The sequence below is a fragment of the Eptesicus fuscus genome, chromosome 7 (genome assembly GCF_027574615.1).
Source record: "Eptesicus fuscus isolate TK198812 chromosome 7, DD_ASM_mEF_20220401, whole genome shotgun sequence".
Classification (NCBI taxonomy): domain Eukaryota; kingdom Metazoa; phylum Chordata; class Mammalia; order Chiroptera; family Vespertilionidae; genus Eptesicus; species Eptesicus fuscus.
Window position 1 is genome coordinate 46,838,636 of NC_072479.1, and position 27,066 is coordinate 46,865,701.

The following is a 27,066-nucleotide window of genomic DNA, read 5'->3' on the forward strand; positions in this document are numbered from 1 at the left end:
GTGATGGAAAATAAACAGTTTCTAAAAGTCGTAAAACAACAACACACTGAAGAAGTGTTTTGGATGAAATACTTAAAAAAGAGAAAAAAAAATCTAAGAAATGCAGTATGACATATATGAAATAAAGGTATTCTTAAATCTTAGTTAAGAAAAAACAAGATATTCTACTGAGGACTTCAAAGGGTACACAAATGCTTCATTCAAATTTCACAAATTTTAAAAGGTATTTAAAGCCCTGGCCGGAGGCTCAGTGGGATGGAGTGTCATCCAGGACACCGAAAGGCTGCAGGTTCGATTCCCAGTCGGGGCACATACTTAGGCTGCAGGTTCGATCCCTGGTCCAGTCGGGGCTTGTGCGGGAGGCAACCAACAGATGTTTCTTTCTCTCTCTTTCTAAAAAAAAAAAAAAAGGTATTTAAAATTTGCAATGAAACAGCCATCATACACATTGTAAAGTACGATATTCCAAATTTTAACATACTGGAGACCAACATTAGGCCACTCATCAGGCCATTGATTGAGTTTAGAATAAGTAAATATTATGAAATTTGATATAAGATAAATTTATAGCAAGATAGACAGGTGAATAAATATCTTGATAGAGTTTTTTTTATTTAAGAGTTAAATATGAAGAAAGTAAAAATCTACACATAATAGCCCCCTTATTAAATTGCTAGATAATGTAGAAATAGTGAGATCAAGGTAGGAAATTTTAAGAGCATACGCATATGTAGACTTCTCATCTTGTTGGGAGAAGATTTTCTTAAGTAAAAAAAAAAAAAAAAAGATTTAAAAGAAATATAGAAAAAGTGGAGCAAATACAGCCAATTTGGTTCAGTGGATACAGTGTCGGCCCATGGATTGAAGGGTCCTGGGTTCGATTCCTGTCAAGGGCACTTACCTTGGTGGCAGGCTCCATCCCCAGCCCTGGTTGGGGAGTGTGTGTGGAGGCAACCAATCAATATGTCTCTCTGTGTCTCTCCCTCTTCCTGTCTCTCTCATATCAATGTTTCTTTCTCTGCGTCTCTCCCTCTTCCTCCCATTCTCTCTAAAAATCAATGGAAAAATATCCTCGGGTGAGGATTAACAACAACAAAAAAAGTGGAGCAAATTTTTAAAAATAACCAAAGCAGTAGAAACAGATCCATATATCAGTAATTACAGTAAGTGTAAATGGACTAAACTGACAGTTCAAATATAGAAATTGTCAGAGTGGAGTGTGTGTGTGTGTGTGTGTGTGCACGCGCGCGCGCGCGCACACATGCACACGCACTTACAAAAAACCAATCTCTACACTAGAAAGCGTAATCTGCTCTCTCTACTCCTTATCATTCATGTAATGTAGGCAGTTCTCTTCATCTTTCCCTACCTCAGTTTTCTCATATAGAAAATGGTCATTAGCCCTGACCAGTTTGGCTCAGTGGATAGAGCGTCGGCCTGCAGACTGAAGGGTCCCAGGTTCGATTCCCATCAAGGGCATGTACCTTGGTTGCGGGCACATCCCTAGTGGGGAGGGTGTAGGAGGCAGCTGATCGATGTTTCTCTCATCGATGTTTCTAACTTTCTATCCCTCTCCCTTCCTCTCTGTAAAAAATCAATAAAATATATTTTTTAAAAAAAGAAAGAAAATGGTCATTAGTTAGGATGCCTTTCTTCACAAGTAATAGAAACCCATCCCCAAAGAGGATTAAATAATGCACAGAAGTCCAAAGCTAGGAGGCACTTCAGTATGTCTGCTTTGCCCTCACGGTAGCTCTTCTTATGATCACAAGATAACTCCCCCCACTTTCATGCAGCCTATGTAGACACAGCCATGTATGTACAGCTGCAAAAGAAGCCCCTCTCCTTCTGGGATCTCTTTTAAAGAATACAGAAATCTTTCTCAGAATTTTCCCAGAAGCCTTCTCATCACCTTTTATTGACTAGAATTGTATCTCTTATTCATGGTTAGATAATCCCTGTCTAAGATAATGGGAAAACAATGACCTATCAGGATTATCCCTGTTGCTGAGGAATGGGGAAAGTGAAAGACCTAAATCATATGAGGGAGGCAACCGCTAAAAAAACATGAAGCTCTATCAGCAAGAAAGAAATATAGGGTGTCCCAAAAAATGTATATAAACTTTAACAGCTGATAGCTCAATTTTGAAAATGAAAAGTATTTTAATAAACACTGCCTTTATAATTATTCGAAGTGTGTATGCATTTTTGGGAGACACCCTATAGTTGTTATATAGGCAACCAAAGATGTCTGTTACAAATGGGGATAGTAATATCTTTCCCATAGGGCTGATCCTATATAATAAAGAGGGAATATGCAAATTGACTATCACACTGTCACAAAGATGGCGGCGCCCACAATGGAGGCCGAGTTCCCATAACGAGCCTTAAGGAGCAATCAGCAGGGACCTGAGGCTGTGTGGCGCTAGGCCAGGGCAGGGGACCTGAGCCTGCACCCCCTGCCTCGTGGGGCTTGACAGGGGACCTCAGGCCATGCTCCCCACCCTGGCATCGGGGGACCTGAGGCTACACCCCCCGCCCAGCAGGGCTTGACAGGGAACCTGAGGCTGCACCCCCGACAAGGCGGGGCTTGACGGGGGCCCTGAGGCTGCGCCCCCTGCCCGGCAGGGCTTGACGGGGGATCTCAGACCAAGCCCCCCGCCCAGTGGGGCTTGATGGGAATCTCAGGCTGCGTCCCCTGCCTGGAAGGGCTTGACGGGGGACCTCAGGCCACTCCCCCCCACCCCGGCGTTGGGCCGGGGGACCTCAGTCTGTGCCCCCCACCCGGCAGGGCTTGACGGGGGTGGGGCTGGCCGGGTCTGGATCTCGCCCAATGGGGATGGGGCTGACTGGGTCTGGGTCTCGCACAATTTTGAGGCGCCACGGGTGGGTGGGGACTTGATTCTGGGTCCTGCGGCACACCCCAGACTCTGACAGGAGGAAGATTCTTATATACATTTTACTAATTTTCTCTCATCTCTGACACTTCTATTATAGAGAAAGGGCAAAGGGCAATATTAAAATATTTCCTCTAATTAATCCTCTTTTAATGTGCACAAATTTTGTGCACCGGGCCACTAGTATAAGAATAATATTCAAAAGTCCCTAGAAAGTGTCTGGCCCAAAGAAGGCATTTTATCATTACTAGAGGCCCAATGCACAAAATTTGTACCCTGGGGGGTGTCCCTCAGCTCAGCCTGCACCCTCTCCAAACTGGGACCCCTAGGGGGATGTCCTACTGCCAGTTTAGGCCTGATCCTGAAGGGATGTTTGACTGCCGGTTTAGGCCTGATCCTGCAGGGATCCTTGCAGGATCAGGCCTAAACCGGCAGTCGGACATCCCTCTCTCAATCCAGGACTGCTGGCTCCTAACCACACACCTGCCTGCCTGCCTGATTGCCCCTAACCACTCTGCCTGCCAGCCTGATAGCCCCCTAACTGCTCCCCTGCCAGCATGATTGAAACCTAACCACTCCCCTGCCCGCATGATTGACACCTAACTGCTCCCCTGCCAGCCCGATCATCCCCAACTGCCCTCCCCTGCAGGCCTGGTCACCCCCAACTACCCTACCCTGCAGGCCTGGTCCCTCCAACTGCCCTCACCTGCAGGTCTTATCCCCGCCCAACTGCCCTCCCCTGCAGGCCTGGTTGCCCCCAACTGCCCTCCCCTGCCAGCCATCTTGTGACAATGGGGTGGCCATCTTGTGACAACGTGGGGTGGCCATCTTGTGACGATGTGGGGGCAGCCATTTTGTGACACGAGGGCATGAGGGTCAATTTGCATATTACCTCTTTGTTATATAGGATTCTTCCTTCCATTTTCTCTTTATTTCTCTCTTTTCCTCCAATTACAGTTTGAGCTTCTTTTTCTCTCCCCATTAATTGATTTAAGGGATTAAAATGACGGTATGTTAACCAGCAGTCTGAGAAAAGTCCCATGGTGCTCACCACACCCCTTACTGACAAACCGTAGGTTATCCCCAAAAGCCATTAGGCTAATGTCCAACTGTCTTCTGTGCATTCCAACTGGGAGAACATTTAATTAGCATAGAAGATCTAATTGGCAGCAGCCTGGTCCTCATGAGCATTCTTTACACCGACACCCAATTATTCATCCTGCACAGTCAACTGGGTGGAGGTTTTGGTAACTGAAGCTTTTCTTCGTTTAGTCATCATCATAATTTACACTTAAATATTTGGTAGGTTTGTTGTACAACTAAAGTGACTACACATGCAGTTAGTTCATTTTCATATTAGGTCCCTAATTCATGTAAAAAATGGCATAGTTGACACTGTGAATATAATGATTTAAAATACTACCCAGCCAGAGTGGCTCAGTGGTTGAGCATTGACCCACGAACCAAGAGTAATTTCTGGTCAGGGCACAGGCCTGGGTTGTGAGCTTGATCCCCAGTAGGAGGCAGCCAATCGATGTTTCTCACTCATCGATGTTTCTATCTCTCTATCACTCTCTCTAAAATCCATAAAAACATATTTTTAAAAAATAATAAAATACTAAGTATTATAATAATAATAATAAAGAATCTTATTATTTCTTTTTTGCCTGGTGGACTTCCATAAACTGATTTCATAGGTTTGGGAGATTGGTTTTACTAAATAATAGCTATCTTTATTGAAATCTTGCCAGAAGGCAAGCACTCTTCTATATACATTTATCAATTAATTAAATTTAATTTAAATGACTTTATTTAATTAAAATGAAAATGAGATACCAGGATTAAGTAACTTACTCAAGATCACAAGTGTTAAAGCCAGAATTCAAAGCCAAGCAGTCTTAGTCCAAAGCTTACTATCTTAACCATCCTATATAATAAAAGGCTAATATGCAAATAGACCGAACGGTGGAACAACCAAACAACCGGTCACTATGACGTGCGCTGACCACCAGGGGGCGCGTGTAGAACATGGCGTGCGTTGACTGCGATGGAATGGTGGAGTAGGTGAGCGGGGGCACCAGACCAAGGCGGGGCACTGGGCGCTGTCACTGGAGCAAGCCTCTGGTGATTACTGAAAATTCTTTGCTCACCCGCGTCACAGTCCCGCCTGGTGCTCGCACCTGCTGCCAGCACCAGAGCAGCCTCTCGCACCTGCTGCCAGTGCCTGGCACTGGCCCTGATTGCCTCTCAGGGCTTCTCCACCTCCCCCTGCTCCTGAGAGGCAATCAGGGCAGCAGCCACTGCTCACACCCACTGACGGCACTGGCCCCAATTGCTCTGCACTGTCAGTTGATGTGAGTGTGGCCAGCGCCATCAGTGTATGGGAGAGGTGGTGGGAGTGGGGCTACTGGCAGACAGGGGAGGGGGGAGGGGGGGCCATGGTAGGAGAGGCCGAGACCCGCCCCTGTGACCACTGCAGCCTCGCAACCCACAGTTCGTTTCAAGGTGCACAAATTCGTGCACTGGGCCCCTAGTATTATTTAAAAAACTCTATTGTTTAAGTCCTGGGGGAGTGGCTCAATCAGTTGGAGCATCTTCCTGTATACCAAAAGACTGAGTGTTCAATTCCCGGTCAGAGAATGTAGTGGAGGCAACCTAGTGATGTCTCTCCCTCTCTACCTTCCTCTCTCTCTCAAAATCAATTTTAAGTCCAGCCATTGTGGCTCAGTGGTTAAGTGTTGACCTATGAACCAGGAGGTCATGGTCCCATTCCTGATAGGGGCACATGCTTGGGCTGTGGGGTCAATCCCCTGCAGGAGGCATGTAGGAGGCAGCCAATCAATGACTCTCATCATTGATGTTTCTATCTCTCCCTCCCTCTCCCCTCCTCTCTGAAATCAATAAAAATATATCTTTAAATGTTTTTTAAAGTCAATTTAAAAAACATATCCTCAGGTAAGGGTTTAAAAAACCTCTATTGCTTAAGAAAGCTTGAGTTAGGTTAGTTAATACTTGCAACATAAAGTGAACTAACTGATGAAGATCTAATTAAGGTACACCCAACTTCTCTTTCCCCCTCCGCTCTCCACACCTGAAAAAATATTTAGTATCTATCACCCCTGTCATAACATGCTATCCCATTATCCCTTCTCTTTCTTTGACTCCAGTTCAATTCACCATTTTTACAACACAAACAACCCTCTCCCCCAGGCACTGTCCATTTGGCCCAACAGCTCCTGCTCCAAGCTTACTTCACATCTGATGAACCCTTTGGTCTGACCATCCTCTCTTAGCATGCAAGCTGGAGGGGATGAAGCCTCTGAGGCGGCTGCAGGGTTGCCTCGGGAGCTCACTTTACAAGCAATGCCTAGAAAAGGCACACTCATCCTACCCTTCTGAACTAGAAATGAGCAGAGGTGATATTTGGCTATATTAATTTTAGGGAACTAGGATCATGGTGTTGGATGAGAGATTCTGGATTTTTCCCATCTCCACCACCACCCTTGTGTCCTGGTATTATTTCTGCCATTTTTTCCAACTTAGAATGTTTTCCCATCTCCTCCCTATTCATGCCCTTCCTTTACTTCCAAACTGTTCACAGTATTTAATTTCTCCAGGAAATTTGAAAGATGAACCTAAATAGTGTACTGCATTAAGGAGTAGGGAAGAAACAGAACTTCAGGAGCCCCTTTGGAGGCTTATACCAATCTGAGTCACTGATGTATACAATTACAGGCAACCACAAGGAACAAAAGCATTACAATGAGCCACCTTATTACCCAGTCTTACTCCCTCAACACTATGCTACTGCATCTTGCTTCACTCCCTTAACTAAAACAAGCAATGCTCTAAACAGTTCTGGGTGCAGCAATACATTTTTAAAAATTAATCATCTCAACACTATGTGAAAAAAAACTGGCCTTTTCTATACTTAAAAGACACTACTGAAGTATGGATATAGGTGAACAGGTCTGTAGTTGCTGGGTAGAAGTGAGTTGCTCTGAAGAAGAAAGGCTGGTGTGGAGCAGGGGGAGGGTATGAGGGAAACTGGAACAGAAAAATTAGATGATGCCTGGAGACAGAGCAGAGATAAACCCCTATTTGACTTCAGAGTTGGAGGGACTGAAAAGGAGGAAGGTCTAAAGGGACTTTTTGAAGTGAAGTAATATTGAACTGAAATACTAATTTGGAGTGAAATAACAATGAACTGTGGATAAGAAAACTATCTTATTAATTTTGGTGTGCTGAATCCCCAGTGTCCTGTCTGGCAGAGAATAAACATTCAAAGTATGTTTACTCAAAAATACAAAAACAATACAAAAAAACCCAGAATTTGAATAAAGCTTTTAACTCTATACAAAGGACTTTCACAACTAGATGGATGCTTGAGAATATGCTTTTGTTACTGATATTGAATGTAATTATCTGCATTTATATGATCTTCCCATTTAACCATTCTGGGGCAAGAAAAGCACCTTCTATGTTCACAATGCTTTTCCAACCTACAGACGCAACCATCAGTCTGAAAATCTTGCAGACCAATTCCTTATAAAAGTGTCTGTAACGTGAACTGAACTCTTTGGAGAGAGACAGTATAGAGATACCCCAAATATGACTACAAATTTTTTTTTTTACTCTCCAGATCAGGAAAAATCATATGTTTTGCTAAAGCATCAATGAAACAGATTTCAGAATCCAAATAGAATTATGTGGGAGTAGTAAAGACTGTTAGCTTTCACCCATACATATTCTCTTCATTTTAGTGCTCAAGCACACCAGCGCCACCATCCTACTTAGCAGGCACATGGCCTCTAGTTAGATACTAGAGTCCCTGGATCCCTTGCAGCTAGATGTGGCCATTTGACTATATTATCACTAGCATAATATGAGCAGAAGGAATGTGTGCAACCTCTGGGTCATTTCCTTATAAGGAAAATGCTTGACCTCACTTCCTTTTTCTCCTTTTCTTCTGACTAGAATGGAATGATAAGGGGCAGAGAAGCGAGATTATACAGTGAGGACAAGGAAAACATCTCAGAGCAGAAATTTTATCCTATTTTGTGCTGTGGTAAAATCTATGGAGCCCTTGTTAGAATAATATTTATAAATGCATAAAATAAAAAGCATAGGTTAAAAAGTAAAATATATTGCCCAGCTGGTGTGACTCCGTGATTAAGCATTGGCCTGTGAACCAGGAGGTCGAGGTTCTATTCCCAGTCAGAGCACATGCCCAGGTTGCAGGCTCGATCCACAGTGTGGGGCATGCAAGGAGGCAGTCAATCAATGATTCTCTCTTATCACTGATATTTCTATCTCTTTCTCCCTCTCCTTTCCTCTCTCTGAAATCAACATATATGAAAATATATTAAAATACACATCTCAAAATTATTTTTAAAAGTTTTAATATAATAAGTATGTGTTTATTAACCTATTGAATAGCAAGCTCTAGAGGCAGGTCTACTGTTAGTACTGATGTAGTATAATATTTTAAGATACTGTAACAAATATATAAAATTCTCTATAATTTCTATTGATGACCAAGTCATAGGTACTGCTAAAATCACTGTTTGCTACCCATATTCAAAAGTGAAAGAAATACTAAATCTTATTTAGAGCAGAGTGAAAGTAAAGATTTGACATTTTCCATCCAAGTTCAACAGAATCCCTAAATTCTGTCCACAGCCTCCCATGGGCCAGGGATGTAAGGTTAAGACCATGCTCTTGGAATGATTGAAAAATAATACAAAGGATGATCTTGTGGAGCAAAGCACTTGCCATGGATTTCCAACCTACCTCTTGACTGTTACATAAGAGAAAAAACTAACTTCTATCTTACTAAAACTACTCTATTTTAGAATCTGTTTGTTATAGCAGCTTAGTCTGTACTTTAATATAATGGAATATCATAGTCCGTCAGAAAACTGTCTTCTGCTGAGTCCAGATATCCATAAGTCTAACATAATTGCATTTTCTGCTGCTGGGGAAAATGATAAAGAAATCAGTAAGGGAGGGAGAAGAGGTATTCAGAGGAGCAGGTCTTCCTCACTGAGTCCGTCATAAATGCTTAGTCACTCAGACATTCTTACTGTGACTACTCCTTAGTCAATACTACCAGTTTCCTGGGATCTCTGAAAAATGCAGCCTCAGCCATTTCAACTCAGAGAATTTTGGATGCCTCCTGTGTTTTAAGTGGCTGGAACTACATCAAACAACAGGGATAAAAAATGCCTCTGAAGGATTTAGTCTAGCTGGCTCTCAGTATTTCTGAGGAAGGATAGGGAAAAAAGGGAAAGTTCCTTCCAGCCATTATTGTGATTGCTCACTAATTTTCCATCTACTATACAAATTTTAATCTCAGCCCATTATATGAAACCAAATGAAGGCAGGAAACACTTGATCTGAACAATTCTTTGTCATTCTTCAGAAAGGTCTTACACAAAAGAACTGAAGAAACAAGGAAACCAAATTTTAGTTGTTATTAAAAGGTCACCAGAAACCCAGGCATGATAGGATCCTGAAACATTTTTGATAGCACTGTTTGGCAGGTCTTCTTCTGAAGTTTCGGAGGAACAACTGGTTTTGTGTCAAAAGGTTAGAAAAGATTAAAGTCAGAGGCACAGCGATGTAGAGTGTTTTGCAAACACTACAAGCCATTCTAAGTCAAGGGAACATAGAAAAGATAGGATTTACTTTACAAAGTAACCCTGCACTGAATTCAGACTTTTTCTAAAAGACCATAAAAAGTTCTGTCCTCTTTGTTTCAAAGTAGACTATGAAAATTGAGGGAGGAGACTTATAAAAACCATACTGATGATAATAATAACCACTTCTAATGTTGATCAAGTGTGTGTAAAGTTGGCATTATTTCTTTCTTAAATTTTTGGGGGAAGTCACAGTGAAGCCATCTGGGCCTGGGATTTTCTTTATGGGAAGGTCTTTCATTTTGAATATAATTTCTTTAGCAAATATAGGCCTTGAAATTTTTCTATTTCTTTTCTGTCAGATTTGTTCATTCATCTTTTTCAAGGAGTCTGTACTCCTCCTCTAAGTCATTGAACTTATTACCATACATTGACCATATTATCCATTATCATTTTAATGTCTGCAGGATATCTAATAATGCCCCTCTTTTACTCCTAACATTGATGATTTATATTTCTCTCTTTTGTTTTCATCAATATTGTTCAAGGTTTTAAAGTTTTATCAGTTGTTTCAATGAACCAACTTTTGGCTTTGTTGACTATTCATTTTTCTAGTTCATTTATTTCTGCTCTTTATTATTTCACTCTTGCTACTTACTTTGCATTTAACTTGACTTTTCTTTTAGTAGCTCATTAAGGTAGAAAATAAGAGTATTGATATGAAAACCTTTTTTATTTTATAATGTAGTTTTTAAGAGCTATAAATTTATCTTTATGCACTACTTCACTGCCTTCCAAAAATCTGATAAGTTTTTGCTATAATTCTGTTTAAAATATTTTCTTCTTCCTTCTGTAACTTCTTCTTTGAAGCATGTTGTTTAATTTCTAAATACTTGGGAATTTTTCTTGATATCTTTTTGCTATTGTTTTCTACTGTGTTCCAAGAACATATTCTGTACAAGTTCTGTCTTTTGAATTTTATTGAGACTTCTCGTTATGGTTCAGCATGAGTTCTACCTTGGTAAATATTCTAAGTGCAGTTGAAAAGATTAAGTACTATGCAGTTGTTTGATGTAGCATTATATAATGTGAATTAAGTTAATATGGTTGATAGGGTGGTTCAGACTTTCTATATCCTTTCTCTTTTTTTTTTTTTTCTACTTATTCTATCAATTACTGAGAGAGGAGTGTATTAAAATTCCCAACTATAATTATGGCTTTGACTATTTCTCCTTTCCATTTTTGCTTCACATATTTTGAGGTTCACACACATTTAGCATAATTATGCTCTTGATGACTTTTCCTTTTATCATTATGAAATGTCCGTCTTTCATTTCCTAATGCTTCTTGCCTTAAAGTTTATTTTATCTGGTATTAACATTAGATGTCTGTCTTCAAGTGCACTGATCCTCACTTCTGCAGTGTTCAATCTGATGTTAAGCCCATATAATGAGTGATTCAGACATTGTATTTTTCAGTTCTAGAGTTTCTAATTGGTTCTTTTTCAGTTTTCCATGTGTGTTCTAAAATACCCATTATTTTCACCCATTACATCGACTTTTTGCAAATTTTAAAAACATATATGTAGATTTTTAAAGTTCTATTAATTCTAATAACTGAGTAATCTATGAGTCTGTTTCTACTGATCATCTTTTCTTTTGATTATAGATCCTATTTTCTTGTTTCTTTGCCAGCTTCATAATTCTTATATTTTAGACATTGCATATAAAAAGTGATGACTAAAGTATAATATTTAGTTTGTTTTACTTTGTTTTGTTTTCCAGTGAATACAATCCCTTTTCTCTATCTGTCAGGTAACATTTGGAGGCTATCATTCATATTTATTTTAGTATCAAGTTGAACTGGATCTGAGTTACAGCTTTAATTAGATTGAAATCACTTGTGACTAGCCCAACCCCTAACCTCTTGAATCACAGCCTTTTTTGTGTTTTCAGTAGCTGATCTGTGAGAAGATGGGCTGCAATTTTGAATATTTTGGGAATATTTGGAATCTTTGGATTCATCGCCAGTCATAGATTTGGAATTCAAACACCACAGATATTCATAGGACTAAGCAATTTCCTCTTACCAGGCCTTCCTCCACTGTTTCTTAGTGAACTCGTGGTGGGGGAGGGTCAGCAAAAAGGGAAGAACTGCTGATTTTAGTAGTCTGTCCTAGGATTTGGGGCTTTTCAGACTCTAATTTATCCTGACAGCCCCACTTGATCCAAAGCCCAGCTTATTTTCCCTTGACCTTGTCAAGTTTCTCTATCTCTTTATCAGACCTACCCATAGCCAGGTGAGGCAGCTACCCAAGATACAGAAGCTGGCTTGGCTCTCTGCTCACTTAAAACACACTAGAGGCCCGGTGCATGAAATTCGTGCATGGAGAGGGATATCCCTCAGCCCAACCTGAACCCTCTCCAATCTTGGACCCCTCGGGGGATGTCCGACTGTCGGCAGTCAGACATCCCTCTCACAATCTGGGATTGCTGGCTCCTAACCACTTGCCTGCCTGCCTGCCTGATTGCCTCTAACCACTCTGCCTGCCAGCTTGATAGCCCCCTAACTCCTCCCCTGCTGGCATGATCGTCCCTAACTGCCCTCCCCTACCGGCCTGATTGCCTCCAACTGCCCTCCCCTGCTGGCCCGATCACCCCCAACTGCCTTCCCCTGCGGGGCTGAGGGGACTGGGGGATTCCGGCTGGATGAGGCGGGGTTGAGGGGACTCTGGCTGGATGAGGCAGGGCTGAGGGGATTGGGTGCCACCATCTTGTGGCTGTGGGCACTGCCACCTTGTGAGGGTGTGGCAGTCAATTAGCATATTCCCTCTTTTATTGGCTGTGGGTGCAGCCTTTTTGTGAGGGTGTGACAGTCAATTAGCATATTCCCTCTTTATTAGATAGGATTCTTTTTCTCTGAAATTCAGTTAATCAAGGCTTCCTTGGGTGAATACCACTCCACAGCCCCATGAAAATTATTTTCTAGGTTTTTCTTGTTGTTTCAGTGGGAGATGTCTTTCATGTCCTCTATTCTCCCCAAAATCAGATGCAGAAACCCCCACAAAGCCTGAATTCTTAACCATTATTTTAAACTGCTTACCAAACATGAACTGAGCAAAATAAAGATTGAAAAATAAAGATTTGCAAAGGATAGCAAAAGGAATACAATATACTCACAAAAAAAGGTTGAAGGACCAGCAAATTTAAAATAAAGAAGTTTGATAGGTGCTATTACTTTAAGCATTAAAAAAAGTACTATATTCATTATTTTAATTTTATTACTATTCAAAAAGTCCTCTTGGCCTATCAAACACTCATCTGTTCTGCCATGGAAAGGAATTCCACCTGCAGCTTTCTATATGTCTGTGTAGCCTATTTTCTTCTTGAAATATTATATCCAGCTTAATAGGTTAACAAGTGGATGGCACTAGTTTTCTTTTTTTAAAATATATTTTTATTGATTTCAGAGAGGAAGGGAGAAGGAGAGAGAGATAGAAACATCAATGATGAGAGAGAATCATTCATCAGCTGCCTCCTGCATGCCTCTTACTGGGGATCAAGCCCGCAATGAGGCATGTGCCCTTGACTGAAATCGAACACGGGACCCTTCAGTCCACAGGTTGACGCTCTATCCACTGAGCCAAACCAGCTAGAGCTAGTTTGCTTTTTTATCCAGAAAATATTGTTTCGTATAAATTCCACCCTGTTTTCTAAACCTTTTCTCCAGTTAAGATTCTATAATGAGCTATTTTAACACAGAAGTGACATCTTCATGTCTTTATAGGATCCTCCACTCTTCCAAAGGTATATTTTAGCCTGCTAGGGCTGCCATAATTAAATATTGAAGGTGGTGGTTTAAGCAACAGAGATTTATTTTCTCTCAGTTCTAGAAACTCGCAGTTCAAGATCAAAATTCCAGCCAACACAGTTTCTGGTGAGAACTCTCTTCCTGGCTTGCAGATGACCACCTTCTCACTCTGCCTAAACAGGCAGTTGGACATCTCTCTCACAATCCGGGACCGCTGGCTTCTAACCGCTCACCTGCCTGCCTGCCTGATTGCCGCCAACCACTCTGCCTGCCTGCCTTATTGCTGCTAACCCCTCTGCCTGCCAGCTGCCTGATCACCCATAACCATCTCTGCCTACCTGCATGATCGCCCCTAACCACCTCTGCCTGCCTGCCTGCCTTATCGCCCCTAACCGCCTCTGCCTGCCTGCCTGATAGCACCTAACTGCTGTCCCCTGCCAGCCTGATTGCCCTGCCAGCCTGATCGCCCCTAACTGCTTCTTCCTTGGCCCCCATCACTGTGGTTTTGTCATGAAGGACATCCAGAAGATGTCCAGTCTAGCTGGTCTAATTAGCATATTGCCCTTTTATTACTATAGATGAATTGTCAAGTTCTGTTTTGTGGCATATGCTTTCATCTCAGGAAACATAGATTTATACTGTTTTAGAAATCACTTATGGTTCAATTACTATAAAACAGGATTTTGACAGAAAGGTTTTTGTGTTTTTTCTCTAAAATATCCTATGGGTCAATTTATTCTGGGGGGAAAACATTATGGGTTAACTTAATCAAGGGGAAAAATTACTAGCCCTCTCTTTCAATGTAATTCCTTCTGCTCCTGAAAAAATATGGTCTCCCCAAATATCCCTAGAATACTATCTCTAGTATCTATTACTTTCACAAAGAGATATCTACACCTCCATGGTCATTGCAATATTATTTACAACAGCCAAGAAATGGAAATAACCTAGGTTCCCATCAATGGATGAATGGATTAAAAATGTGGCTTATAAATAAGGAAATATTATTCAGCCATTTTTAAAAAAGAGAATCCTGCCATTTGGAAGAATGTTAATGGACTCTGAGGGCATTATGTAAGTAAAGTAAGCCAGACAGAGAAAGACAAATACTGTGGAATCTAAAAACAAATAAATGAACTCATAGAATCTGAGAATAGATTGGTGGTTTCCAGAAATGAAGGGACTGGGGTAGGGGAAATGAGTAAAGGTAGTTATAATGTACAAACTTCAGTTAAAAGATAAAGAAGTTCTGGGGATGTAATGTACAGTATAATGATTGTAGTTAAGATACTGGATTGTATATTTGAAAGTTGCTAAGAAAGTAGATCTTAAAAGTTCTCATCACAAGAAAAATTATAACTACACGAGGTAATGGATATTAACTAAATTAACTGTGGTAATCATTTCACAATAATATATACACATATCAAATCATTATTTGTATACCTTACTAGTAAACATACAATGTTGCATGTCAATTACACCTCATTAAAACTTGGGGAATAGAGTGGAGTCATGTGATCTGACATGTTTGTACAGAATTCACTCTGGCCATTGTTTTGGGCATACACTGGAGTGGGCAAGGGCAGAAGACCAGAGCCCATTTAGGAAGTGAAAGCAGTGATCCGGAGGGGCTGATGGTGGTTTGCACGAGTGTGTGGCAGGGGAGATAGTAAGAATTAGTCAGAGCGAGACATCTTTGATGGGACAAACAACAGGAATGATGGCACATTGGAGGTGAGGTGTGAGGGAAGAGTCAAAGATGACACTAAGGATTCTGGACTGAGCAAATGGAAGAACTCAGTGGCCTATAACTGAAATTGGGGAAGCCATTGTAACTGTTATAATTAGTGAATATACTATTTCCATATGAAGGAGAAATAATAGATTGATTCTAATTCACACAAAGTGTTAGTGACTAAGTTTTTTCTTCTGTTTCGTAACAAACATTTATTGCATCTATGATGTGCTAGGCTTTGTGGTCAGTATTTCAAAATCCAAAGATGTGGTGACTTGACCCAAGAGATTCAAAGAAAGAGAGTGAAACCTGAATGGGGACTCATAGCAGCAGAATGAAACTGCCTTTCCGGAAATTGGCTTTGAGGCAAGGAATCTTGCTCTAATTTTCTTAAACTAATAAAAAGTAACCACCCTCTCACTAGTTGTGTGGTCTTGGGCACATTTACATTTTCTGGACCATAGTTTTCTAATTAATCTATGAAGAGAAAATGATATTTAGGTAATTATTCATTTCTTCCCTAATACTTGTAAATTGTAAATTAGCCCAAATATAAAATTCAGAGATAGTTTGGCCTTATTTATGTAAGAAGGAAATTATGAGAAACTCATTTTTAATTCCCAGATAATCTGTGTGTATGATTTCATTTGTGAGCATTTCTGAGAAGTCGCTTCTGATATGGGAACTAAGTCTGGGCTCCCCAACTTGGTCCCAGGACAGGGTCCTGCTTAAGGGTTATATGTCAAGTCCACTACAAAAGTAACGGCTCCCAACATTTGTGGCTGCACTGAGAATTATTCGTAGCTCTGGCTTTACAAATTTACATACAAAAATGGTATTTGCAGCCAGATTCCGTGTGTCATGAGCAGGAGTGGGCCTCATTGTGTGGGGCAGCAGCATGCACTTTTCTAAGTGCCAAGTCCCCATGAAAGTCTGAATGTGGAATCCAAGGTTTAGCCAAAGTTTCCTGATTCCTCCTTTGCTCCCCAGGAGAGCACCAGGTCCTTTTGAGCCTCTGAGGACCAGTGTCCATTGCAGCCCACTTGACAGCTGGGGGACATCATGATCCACCTCCTGGCAGAGTTGGAGGCTCACCTGCTGCCCCCAAGTGAAAGCTGGGAGGGGAGCATGGTGGCCTGTTTAAATAATACTCTCTTCCTAGGGCCTAATAGCAATGGTTGCCTCTGGGGAGAGCAACTGGGAGCAGAGGGACAGATGTGGAATTTTTTCATCCATTTCAATAATATTGAGCACCTACTATGTGCCCACAGCTGTTTTAGGTCTGGGAGATACTGTAGCAAACCAAAAAAAAAAAAAAAAAAAGTCCAAATCTCTGCCCTTATGGAGCTTATTTTCTACTAGAGGCCCAGTGCATGAAATTCGTGCACAGGGGTAGAGGGGTGGGAGGGTGGTTGCTCAGCTCAGCCTGCACCCTCTCCAATCTGGGATCCCTCTCACAATCCAGGACTGCTGGCTCCCAACTGCTCACCTGCCTGCCTGCCTGCCTGATCATCCCCTAACCACTCCCCTGCCAGCCTGATCAACGCCTAATTGCTCCCCTGCCAGCCCGATTGCCCCTAACTGCTCTCCCCTGCTGGCCTGGTCGCCCCCAACTGCCCTCCCCTGCTGGCCTGGTCGACCCCAACTGCCCTCCCCTGCAGGCCTGGTCCCTCCCAACTGCCCTCCCCTGCTGGCCTGATCGCCACAACTGCCCTCCCCTGCCGGCCATCTTGTGGTGGCCATCTTGTGTCCACATGGGGGTGGCCATCTTGTGTGTTGGAATGATGGTCAATTTGCTATTACCTCTTTATTATACAGGATTGGGGGACACAGATAGTACCATACATTTTTTTAAATTTAATAAATCTTTATTGTTCTGATTATTAAAATTGTTTCTCTTTTTTCCCCACATAGCTTCCCTCCACCAGGTTCCCACCCTGCCCTCCGCCCTTACCCCCCCCTTTCCTCATCCATAGGTGTACAATTTTTGTCCAGTCTCTTCCCGCACCCCCCACTCCCCTTTCCCCCGAGAATTGTCAGTCCACTCCCTTTCTATGCCCCTGATTCTAGTATATTCACCCGTTTATTCTGTTCATCAGATTTTTTTATTCCCTTGGTTTTTAGATTCACTTGTTGATAGATACGTATTTGTTGTTCATAATTTTTATCTTTATCTTTTTCTTCTCTTTCCTCTTTTAAAAGAATACCTTTCAGCATTTCATATAATTCTGGTTTGGTGGTGATGAACTCCTTTAGCTTTTTCTTATCTGTGAAGCTCTTTATCTGACCTTCAATTCTGAATGATAGCTTTGCTGGGTAGAGAAATCTTGGTCGTAGTTTCTTGTTATTCATCACTTTGAATATTTCTTGCCACTCCCGTCTGGCCTGCATAGTTTCTGTTGAGAAATCAGCTGACAATCGTATGGGTGCTCCTTTGTAGGTAATTAACTGTTTTTCTCTTGCTGCTTTTAATATTCTCTCTTTGTCTTTTGCTCTTGGCATTTTAATTATGATGTATCTTGGTGTGGTCCTCTTTGGATTCCTTTTGTTTGGGGTTCTGTGTGCTTCCTGGACTTGTAAGTCTATTTCTTTCACCAGGTGGGGGAAGTTTCCTGTCACTATTTCTCCAAATAGGTTTTCAGTATCTTGCTCTCTCTCTTCTTCTGGGACCCCCATAATTCTGATGTTGGTACGCTTGAAGTTGTCCCAGAGGCTTCTTAGACTATCTTCAACTTTTTGGATTCCTTTTTCTTTTTGCTTTTCCAGTTGTTTTTTGCTTCTTTGTATTCCAAATCTTTGATTTGGTTCTTGCAATCCTCTAGTCTGCTTTTAGGTCTCTGTATAATATTTTTCATTTCAGTCAGTGTATGCTTAATCTCTAGTTGATCCTTTTTGATATCCTCGAGGGTCTCGTTAAATTTATTGGCCTTTTCTAGGAAATTCTTGAAAAACCTTATAACCACGGTTTTGAACTCTAAATCCAGTCGTTTACTTTCCTCCATTTCCTTCATTTGTGACCTGCCTCTTTGTCTCCGCATTTTGGCTGCTTCTCTGAGTTGATGGAGTGGCTTTATGTGCTAGGTGTCCTAGCAGGGCCCAGTGGCTCAGCCTCCCTAGTTACCTGAGGTGGACATTCTTGGTGTGCCCCTTTGTGGGCTGTGTGTGCAGTCTTGTTGTAGTTAAGCCTAGATTGTTGTTAGTATCACTGGGGGGAGTTGACCTCCAGGCCAATTGGTTGTGAGGATCAGCTGTGTCTTCGCTGGGAGAGCTTCTGTGCTCAGCTTGGATGGGGCGTAGTCTCAGGGTGGAGCAGACAGCCTTGGTTTCCCATCAGCCCCGCCCTACAAGGCCCCTGTTTTCAGTGTCCCGTGGCAATGGCTGCACGCACCTCTGATAGAAGGCTGCCCTCAAGTTTCGCCCGCTGCCAGACAGTCCAGTTTCTCCCCGAATGAGTCTGGGTACCCAAAGTCTCACCCGGAACTGGATTTCAGTGCAGTCAGGAAGTTTTGTTTCCCTCCCGAACAAGACAGCTAGCTGCGCACTTGCTGCCCGCCCTCTCCACGCACCACGAGTAAGCCAGCCGTGTATTCAGCCACCCGCCCTTTCCGCTTGCTTGGGTCTCTGCACCTCTGTCCTCCACAGCTCCTCTGGGTCTCAGTGTCCTTTTATCTTTCCTTCTTGTTGTAGAATTTCCACTCAGCCAGCTTTCTGGTGGTTCTGGACGATGTCCGCTCTGTCTTCCAGTTGCAGTTTTGAAATTATTGTGCGAGGCAGCAGTATAGGTGTTTACCTATGCCACCATCTTGGTTTCTCTCGGTACCATACATTTTTAAATGCCATAAAGGTTAGACAGTTATAAATGCTAAGTGATAAATGACAACATTGTAATTGCCTGTTTACTTATCTGTCCTTTTCATTAGAATGGGAGCAACTTGAGGGCAGGAGTCAAGCTAGTTCCTGACTCAGGACCTTTGCACTTACTGTTCCCTCAGCCAGAACACTTGCCCCCACACTTCACATAGCTCTTTCCCTCACTTCACCAAAATCTCTGCTAAAATGGAGCTTCCACAGAGAAGCCTTCTCTGACCAATCTAAAGGCACCTCTTACCCCATGTAACTAGCCCCTTCTTCGGCCTTATTTTTCCTAGCAGCTACTCTATATTACAGCATTTGCTTATGTCTATATCTACAATGTCTGCTCCAAGAAGGAGCAGACATTGTAGATATATCTGGTTTCTCATGTACCCAGGCACCTACAGTCATGCCCCACACAGAGTACAGGACAATTTGCTAACTGGTTGAATGAATGAATGCTATGCCCAACCACATGCCTAGCAGAGTGCCAACAGATGTTGTAGGAAGCACCTGTGTATGTGCATACATGTGCACAAACAGGAGGAGGACCCATGTGGAGATAGTCACAGCCATGCCCCTCAGTGGTCACTGGAGAAAGATTCAAGGCGGCATGAAGGGTCTAGACTGCGGGGGTGGGGGGGGTGAAAGAACAGAGCACTCTGACAATGAAAAGGAGAACCTCCAAAACTGTTTGATGCAACTCCAATATCACTGCAGCTCTGCACAATTCTTCTACACACACTACAGTTATCAAAAGTGCTTGACTAATGCTTGGGTAAAGGGCAGTGCCCTGCTTTTTAGACTAAACAAGATACGCTGTTCCAGAAGCAGACGATAGTAGGAAAACCTTTTACTCTCCAAGCAATAAATCATAGTACCTTCATACACGTGGTGCAAGCCCTCTTTCCCTATGTGTAATCATGATTTAAACAGCCCCTTCATTCTAGGAGGGGATCACAAAAAAAGAGTCCCTCTCTCAACTAGAAATAAACTAAGATTGCAGAAGAGAGCTTAAAATCTACTCAGTGTGCTATCAATGTAAGAAAGCAGCATTGGGATTTTTTAAATTATTGTTTTTGCTAATCCGCATCTGAGAACATGTTTTCATTTATTTTAGAGAGAGAGGAAGGGAGAGGAAGAGAGAAACACCAGTGTGAGAGAGATACATCAATGGGTTGCCTTCCTTATGCATCCCAACTGGGGAACCCACAACCTGGATATGTGCCCTGACCGGGAATCAAACCTGCAACCTTTTGGTGCATGGGATGAAGCTCCAACCAACTGAGCCACACCAGTCAGGGCAGCACTGGGATTTTAAGTGCAGAAGGTATGTGTTACAAACTTTCAGGTTGAAAAGATCAGGTGCATTTGCACATGCCCTCAGGTAGCTGCATTTTATGGTAAAGATGCAAGAGAAGAAAAGAAGCCTAGGAAACTATTCCCACCCTGAGTACTTCATGGTGACAGTCAATTCTTCTCTTGTAGAGTTTGAATTCAAAACACTCAGAGGCAGCCATCTACATTGGTAATGAGAGGGGGGGTACTGGGTTCAGGAGAGTAGTGTGAGTAGCATAGGGGGCAGGATGTCAGAGAAGTAAGTCTAAGGGTCTGTGTTCTGGAACTGTTGCTGGGTTTGCTTCTGGAGATGGTTTTATGTCATGAGAGGGATGAACAACAATTTACAAAGAAAAACAAAAAATATACATGAATAACAGTTTTTTACAAATCCAAAGTTTTTTTTTCTTATGTAAATACTACAGGCCCGAAGCACGAAATTCATACGGGGGGAGGGGAGCCCTCAGCCCCGCCTGTGCCCTCTCGAAATCCAGGACCCCCCAGGGGATGTCTGGATAGGACCTAAACTGGCAGTCAGACATCCCTCTTGCAATCCAGGACCCCTGGCTCCTAAACACCCACCTGCTCGCTCATTACCACTTGGCTCACCACTCCTTCGTGCTGCCGCGGTGGTGGGAGAGGCTCTCGCCACTGCTGCTGAGCTGGCCAGCCATGAGTTCAGCTTCTGGCTGAGCAGCACTCCCCCTGTGGGAGTGCACTGACCACCAGGGGGTAGCTCCTACATTGAGCGTCTGTCCCCTGGTGGTCAGTGCATGTCATAGCAACCAGTCGTTCTGGTCATTCCGCCGTAACAGTCCCTGGGCTTTTATTATATAGATATTAATTTGAACCTTGTTGTCACAGCCTCCTATTATTTTATTGTAATTGCTGCTATATTCATTTTTATTCAGTTAGCATTTTAATATGGTAAAAATATTTAAAAGATTTAGATGTTTTAAAATTTTTAACTGTGAAATCAATACATTGTCATGGAAAAAAATTAAACCTCTAGAAAATGAAAGCCTCTCATTTCCCTTCCCCAGAGGTCCCGTCATTCTGCTATGGGTTTCTCAGGAAGCCTGTCTAGGAATGTCATCTGAGTACTGATGTTTAACTTAATTTCCCTAAATAAAACTGGCTTGGTCCTGGGATGTCCTGGTGACCTCCCACCCTTGCCAACAGGCACAATCTGAAGGCACCACTTCTCCCAGAACAGCATTCTCCACCATGTCGGCCTTACACAAAATCCCAGTGGGAACCACTGGCCTGGAAACTCCTCCTTGCTCCTGTGGCCCCTCCTCATGTCCTACCCTTCTCTGGACAAGCAGTGCCCTCGTGCTACCTGTTACCATACCTCTCCTGCCCAAGTAACGACCCATCCTCAAAAACTCTGTACCTCATCCAGTCTTCCAATGAGACACAGGAATTACCCCTAGACTGTGAATGTAAGGGCTTCCTTTCATAGGTTCCCTCTCCTAAAGGATATTTTCATTTTAGGAAAAGAACAACAACATAGTTGACTCGAAATGAATCTGCAATGGTGGAATTTACCATTCATAGTTAACAAATATTGGTTGAGTAGCTTCTGTGTGCCAGGCAGAAACTTTTAGACTGGAGGAAACCAATGTCTATTATGAATAGTTTCTAGGTCCATTCTGGAAAGGCACTGCCTGACTAACATGGTTGCTGAGGAGCAGGGGGAGAGAGAAGATGATCCAAAACACTAGTAACAGGCTGTCCATAAGCTGCAACTCACGGCTTCTCTTTGTTTTCAGTTTCTATCTTGTGGAAAATTTTGCTGTTTTCACTGTCATACAACAGATGGAACCATGATTTATGATTCACAGTTTATGAGGCTAATTTAATATTCTACTACACTTCATGCTCTATCATGTTTCCCACATTTGTAATATTTTTTCCTCTGAGACATTTGTCACAAAAGGAAGAGTGGGATTGGGGGATGGGAGAGGTGGGAGGCATTATAAAGTAAGGGAACTAGCGGTAAGGCAGGGGCATTCATGTATCCAGGGGCATTCATTGAGCCCCCTAACATGACAAGCACTGCTCCTGGGACCAAGGGTCTGTCAACAAGTCAGAAAGGTCTTTGCTCCATGAAGGAGAAAAATAATGAACAAGTAAATACGTAAACAAATAGCAAGGTCATTCATAAGAAGTGCTTTGAAGAAAATAAAATAGGGTAATGTCATTAAGAGTGACTGGAGGTAGACAACATTAAATAGGGTGGTCAAAGAATGCCCCCGCTCAGGAGTGCCACTGAAGGGGATGCCTAAGTGATGAGAAGGGTCTAGTTGTTCAAACGTCATGAGAAAGTGTGTTCCAAGAAGAGAGAACAGAAAGCATAAAGGTTTGGAAGAAGTTTGGAGGCCAGTGTGGTTACATTCACCAACCCGCCCTTCTATCCTGCTCAGCCCTGCTTTCCATCCAGCCGTGAAAGGTGATGCCACTGGGGCCATGAGCCAGGATATTGGCTTTATGTTGTTTAGCACATCAAATAAAATACTTCCTGGCTCCAATTCAGAGGCTCTAGTGTGGCTCTGGTGGAATTCCATTTTCCACTTCATGTTACGGTTGATGGGAAGCCAACTAGCAGACTGATTCTAATAGGACGCCCGCCTGAAGCCTGGGGAAGGAACCCAAACACAAATCTTCAGTGGGTGGTAGTGTCGTTTTTTCTCTCATTGAACTTGTTTGTAGGGAGACGTCAAAATTGTTTTCCGGGTAAATCTGATGAAATAATCACAGCCAAGGTTCAGTATATTCGTGGCATCACATTTTATGAATTTCTATTCCAGGGTCTGCATGAAGCAATGCACTACTTGGGTCATATTGAATGAGCTTCATCAATACTATAAGTCCATAATTCCTTATCTACAACTGTGAAATTGTTTTTAAAATCTTTTAAAACTATATCTTTTTCATGAGTCATCTGGCAACAATGCCTGACCTGAAGTGATAGGAGATGACTTATGGTCTTTACCACATCAGTATCAATATTCATACATATCCATCTAATGGCAAGGATATTAAAATGCTTCATTAAAAGACGTAACTATGGAGGAAATTGAATCAAAAGTCATCAAAAAGCTTCCAGCAAACAAAAGCCCGGGGCCAGATGGCTTCACATGGGAGTTTTACCAAACATTCAAAGAAGAACTAAAACATATCCTCCTCAGACTATTCCAAAAAATTCAAGAGGAAGGAACACTTCCAAGCTCATTCTATGAAGCCAGCATTACCCTAATACAAAAACCAGATAAAGACAATACAATGAAAGAGAATTACAGGCCAATATACCTCATTAACATAGATGCCAAAATCAGAATTTCTCAACAAAATTCTAGCAAATTGGATCCAGCATTACATCAGAAAGATCATACACCATGACCAAGCAGGATTTATCCTGGGGATGCAAGGATGGTACAAGATCTGCAAATCAATAAAGATGATACATCATATAAACAAATTGAGAGATAAAAATCACATAGTCTTATCAATTGATGCAGAAAAAGCATTTGACAAAATCCAACACCCTTTCTTGATAAAAACCCTCAGTAAAATGGGAATAGAGGGTTCATACCTCAACATAATAAAAGCCTTATAGACAAACCTACAGCCAACATCATACTCAATGGGCAAAAACTAAAAGCATTTCACCTCTTCAACATAGTACTAGAAGTGCTAGCCATAGCAATTAGACAAGAAGAAAAAATAAAAGGTATCCAAATTGGAAAAGAAGACGTAAAACTGTCATTATTCACAGATGACGTGATACTGTACATAAAAATCCCTAAAAATTCCATCAAAAAATTATTAGACTTAATAAATGAATTCGGCAATGTAGCAGGATACAAAATGAATGCCAAGAAGTCTATGGCATTTTTATACACCAATAGTGAAGATACAGAAAGAGAGATTTAAAAAAAAATCCCATTTACCATCGCACTAAAAAAATTAAGATACCTAGGAATAAACTTAACTAAGGAGGTAAAACACCTGTACTCAGAAAACTATAGGACACTGAAAAAAAGAGATAGAGGAAGACATAAACAGATGGAAGAACATACCGTGTTCATGGATTGGTAGAATCAACATCATTAAAATGTCCATACTACCCAAAGCAATCTATAGATTCAATGCACTTCCCATTAAAATACCAATGGCATATTTCACAGACCTAGAATGAACTCTCCAAAAATTAATCTGGAATAAAAAAAGGCCCAAATAGCTGCAGCAATCCTGAGAAAGAAGAACAAAGTAGGAGGGAATCTCAATATCAAATATCAAGCTGTATTACAAAGCCACTATTCTCAAAATTGCCTGGTACTGGCACAAGAACAGACATATAGACCAATGAAATAGAATAAAGAACCCAGAAATCAACCCAAACCACTATGCTCAATTAATATTTAACAAAGGAGGCAAGAACATACAATGGAGTCAAGACAGTCTCTTCAGTAAATGCTGTTGGGAAAATTGGACAGATACATGCAAAAAAAATGAAACTAGACCACCAATTTACACCATACACAAAAATAAACTCAAAATGGATAAAGGACTTAAATGTAAGATAGGAAACCATAAAAAATATTAGAGGAATCACAGGCAGCAAAATATCAGACATATGCCGAAGCAATATTTTCACTGATACAGCTCCTAGGGCAATGTAAACTGAAGAGAAAATAAACAAATGGAACTACATCAAAATAAAAAGCTTTTGCACAGCAAAAGAAACCATCAATAAAACAAGAAAGCCCACTGCATGGGAGAACATATTTTCCCAATGTTATCACCGATAAGGGTTTAATCTCCAACATTTACAGGGAACTCATACAACTTAACAAAAGGAAGATAAACAACCCAATCAAAAAACGGGCAACGGACCTAAATAGATACTTTTTGAAAGACGACACAAGGAAGGCCAAGAGACATATGAAAACATGCTCAAAGTCACTAATCATCCAAGAGATGCAAATCAAAACAATAATGAGGTACCATCTCACACCTGTCAGAATGGCTATCATCAACAAATCAACAAATGACAAGTGCTGGCAAGGATGCGGAGAAAAAGGAATCCTCGTGCATTGCTGGTGGGAATGCAGACTGGTGCAGCCACTGTGGAGAATAGTATGGAGTTTCCTCAAAAAAATAAAAATAGAACTCCCATTTGACCCAGTGATCCCACTTCTAGGAATATATCCCAAGAAATGAGAAAAACCAATCATAAAGGATATATGCACCCCTATATTCATAGCAGCACAATTTACAATAGCTAAGATTTGGAAACAGCCTAAGTGCCCATCAGCAGATGAGTGGATTAGAAAACTGTGGTACATCTACACAATGGAATACTATGCTGAGGATAAAAAAGAAGGAATTCTTACCATTTGCAACAGCATGGATGGAACTGGAGAGCATTATGCTAAGCGAAATAAGCCAGTCAGAGAAAGATAAATATCACATGATTTCATTCATTTGTGGAATATAATGAACAACATAAACTGATGAACAAAAACAGATCCAGAGACAGAGAAGCATTGATCAGACTGTCAAACCCCAGAGGGAAGGTAGGGGAGGGTGGGCGTAAGGGGGAGAGTTCAACCAAAGGACTTGAATGCATGCATATAAGCCTAACCAATGGACACAGACACCAGGGAGGTGAGGGCATGAATGGGGGGTGGGAGGAGCAATGGGGGGATAAGGACGTATATGTAATACCTTAACCAATAAAGAAAAAAATTTAAAAAATTTTAAAAGACATTTCTTTTGCATCCATTGGCAGTATTACATGATATATCTACCACTTACCTACAGTAAGAAAAATGATGAATTCTGAAAAATATCTGGCATTAAGTTTGAAAAGTTGCACTGTGAATCTCAGGCTATTTTCATAATTTTAATCTTAACCCAAACTTCCAATATTTTAATGAGTAAATGGGACAAGAGAAAAATAACTAGCTATCCAGTTCACATGCCTGGTAGCAAACTAGGCTTTGCCCACTGAATTCTAAGCTGCACAAGAAAGAATCACATTTATGACATGTTTATGACAACACACTCTAAACTTTTATCTTAGCATCTGTGTGAAGTGATAAACTATTTGGGTCCTAGGTGTGTCCTAGTAACTGTTGTATCCCAAGCACATAGGATAGAAACTGGCACACAGTGAGCACTCGGTAAATACCTATTGAATAGTTGCTCTGTTCTTAATTCTTGGCCACACTGCTAGCCACCACACTTGCTATCTTGAATGAAAACTACACATCAAATCCCCGATGCTGTTTCTTCTAAGATTTCTGCCAAGCCAAATTCGGGATGTCCTTCAAACAGATGTTTACCATTCTTGAGACTTGCATGACTCTCTGATGGCAAGAAGAAACAGGTTTCCTGCCAAAACCCAATTTATATATATTTTAAGAATCTGCTAGCTCATTTTTTATAAAGAAACACTCAATTTAAAAGAGCCCCGTGACTCTCTGATCCAAAGAAATACATTGACTCATTAAGTCTCCAGCAGCAACCCTATGAATTTGAATCTATTTTCAAGCTCTTTCTATTCAGATCTTATCCCATTTTCCTTTGATTTCCACAGCTTCCACCAATGTTCTTTATCAATACATATCAACTGAGAGCATCCATTTGATTATCATGTTTGTTCTACTGATGAGCCAACTGAAGAACCTATAGTCTTCCCAGCTGCATGGCTGCACTTACTTCCCCTCCTACCTCATTGCCCAGCAGGCCCAGGTCCAGCTCTGCTGGCAAAATCTCC

The 27,066-nt window shown here is 41.6% G+C and overlaps 1 long non-coding RNA gene across 4 annotated transcripts in view; it reads right to left on the reverse strand.

The window, feature by feature from the left end:
- LOC114234157 (uncharacterized) overlaps positions 1 to 27,066 on the reverse strand; it is a 168,275-nt gene that overhangs the window by 106,125 nt on the left and 35,084 nt on the right. The window lies entirely within an intron of this gene.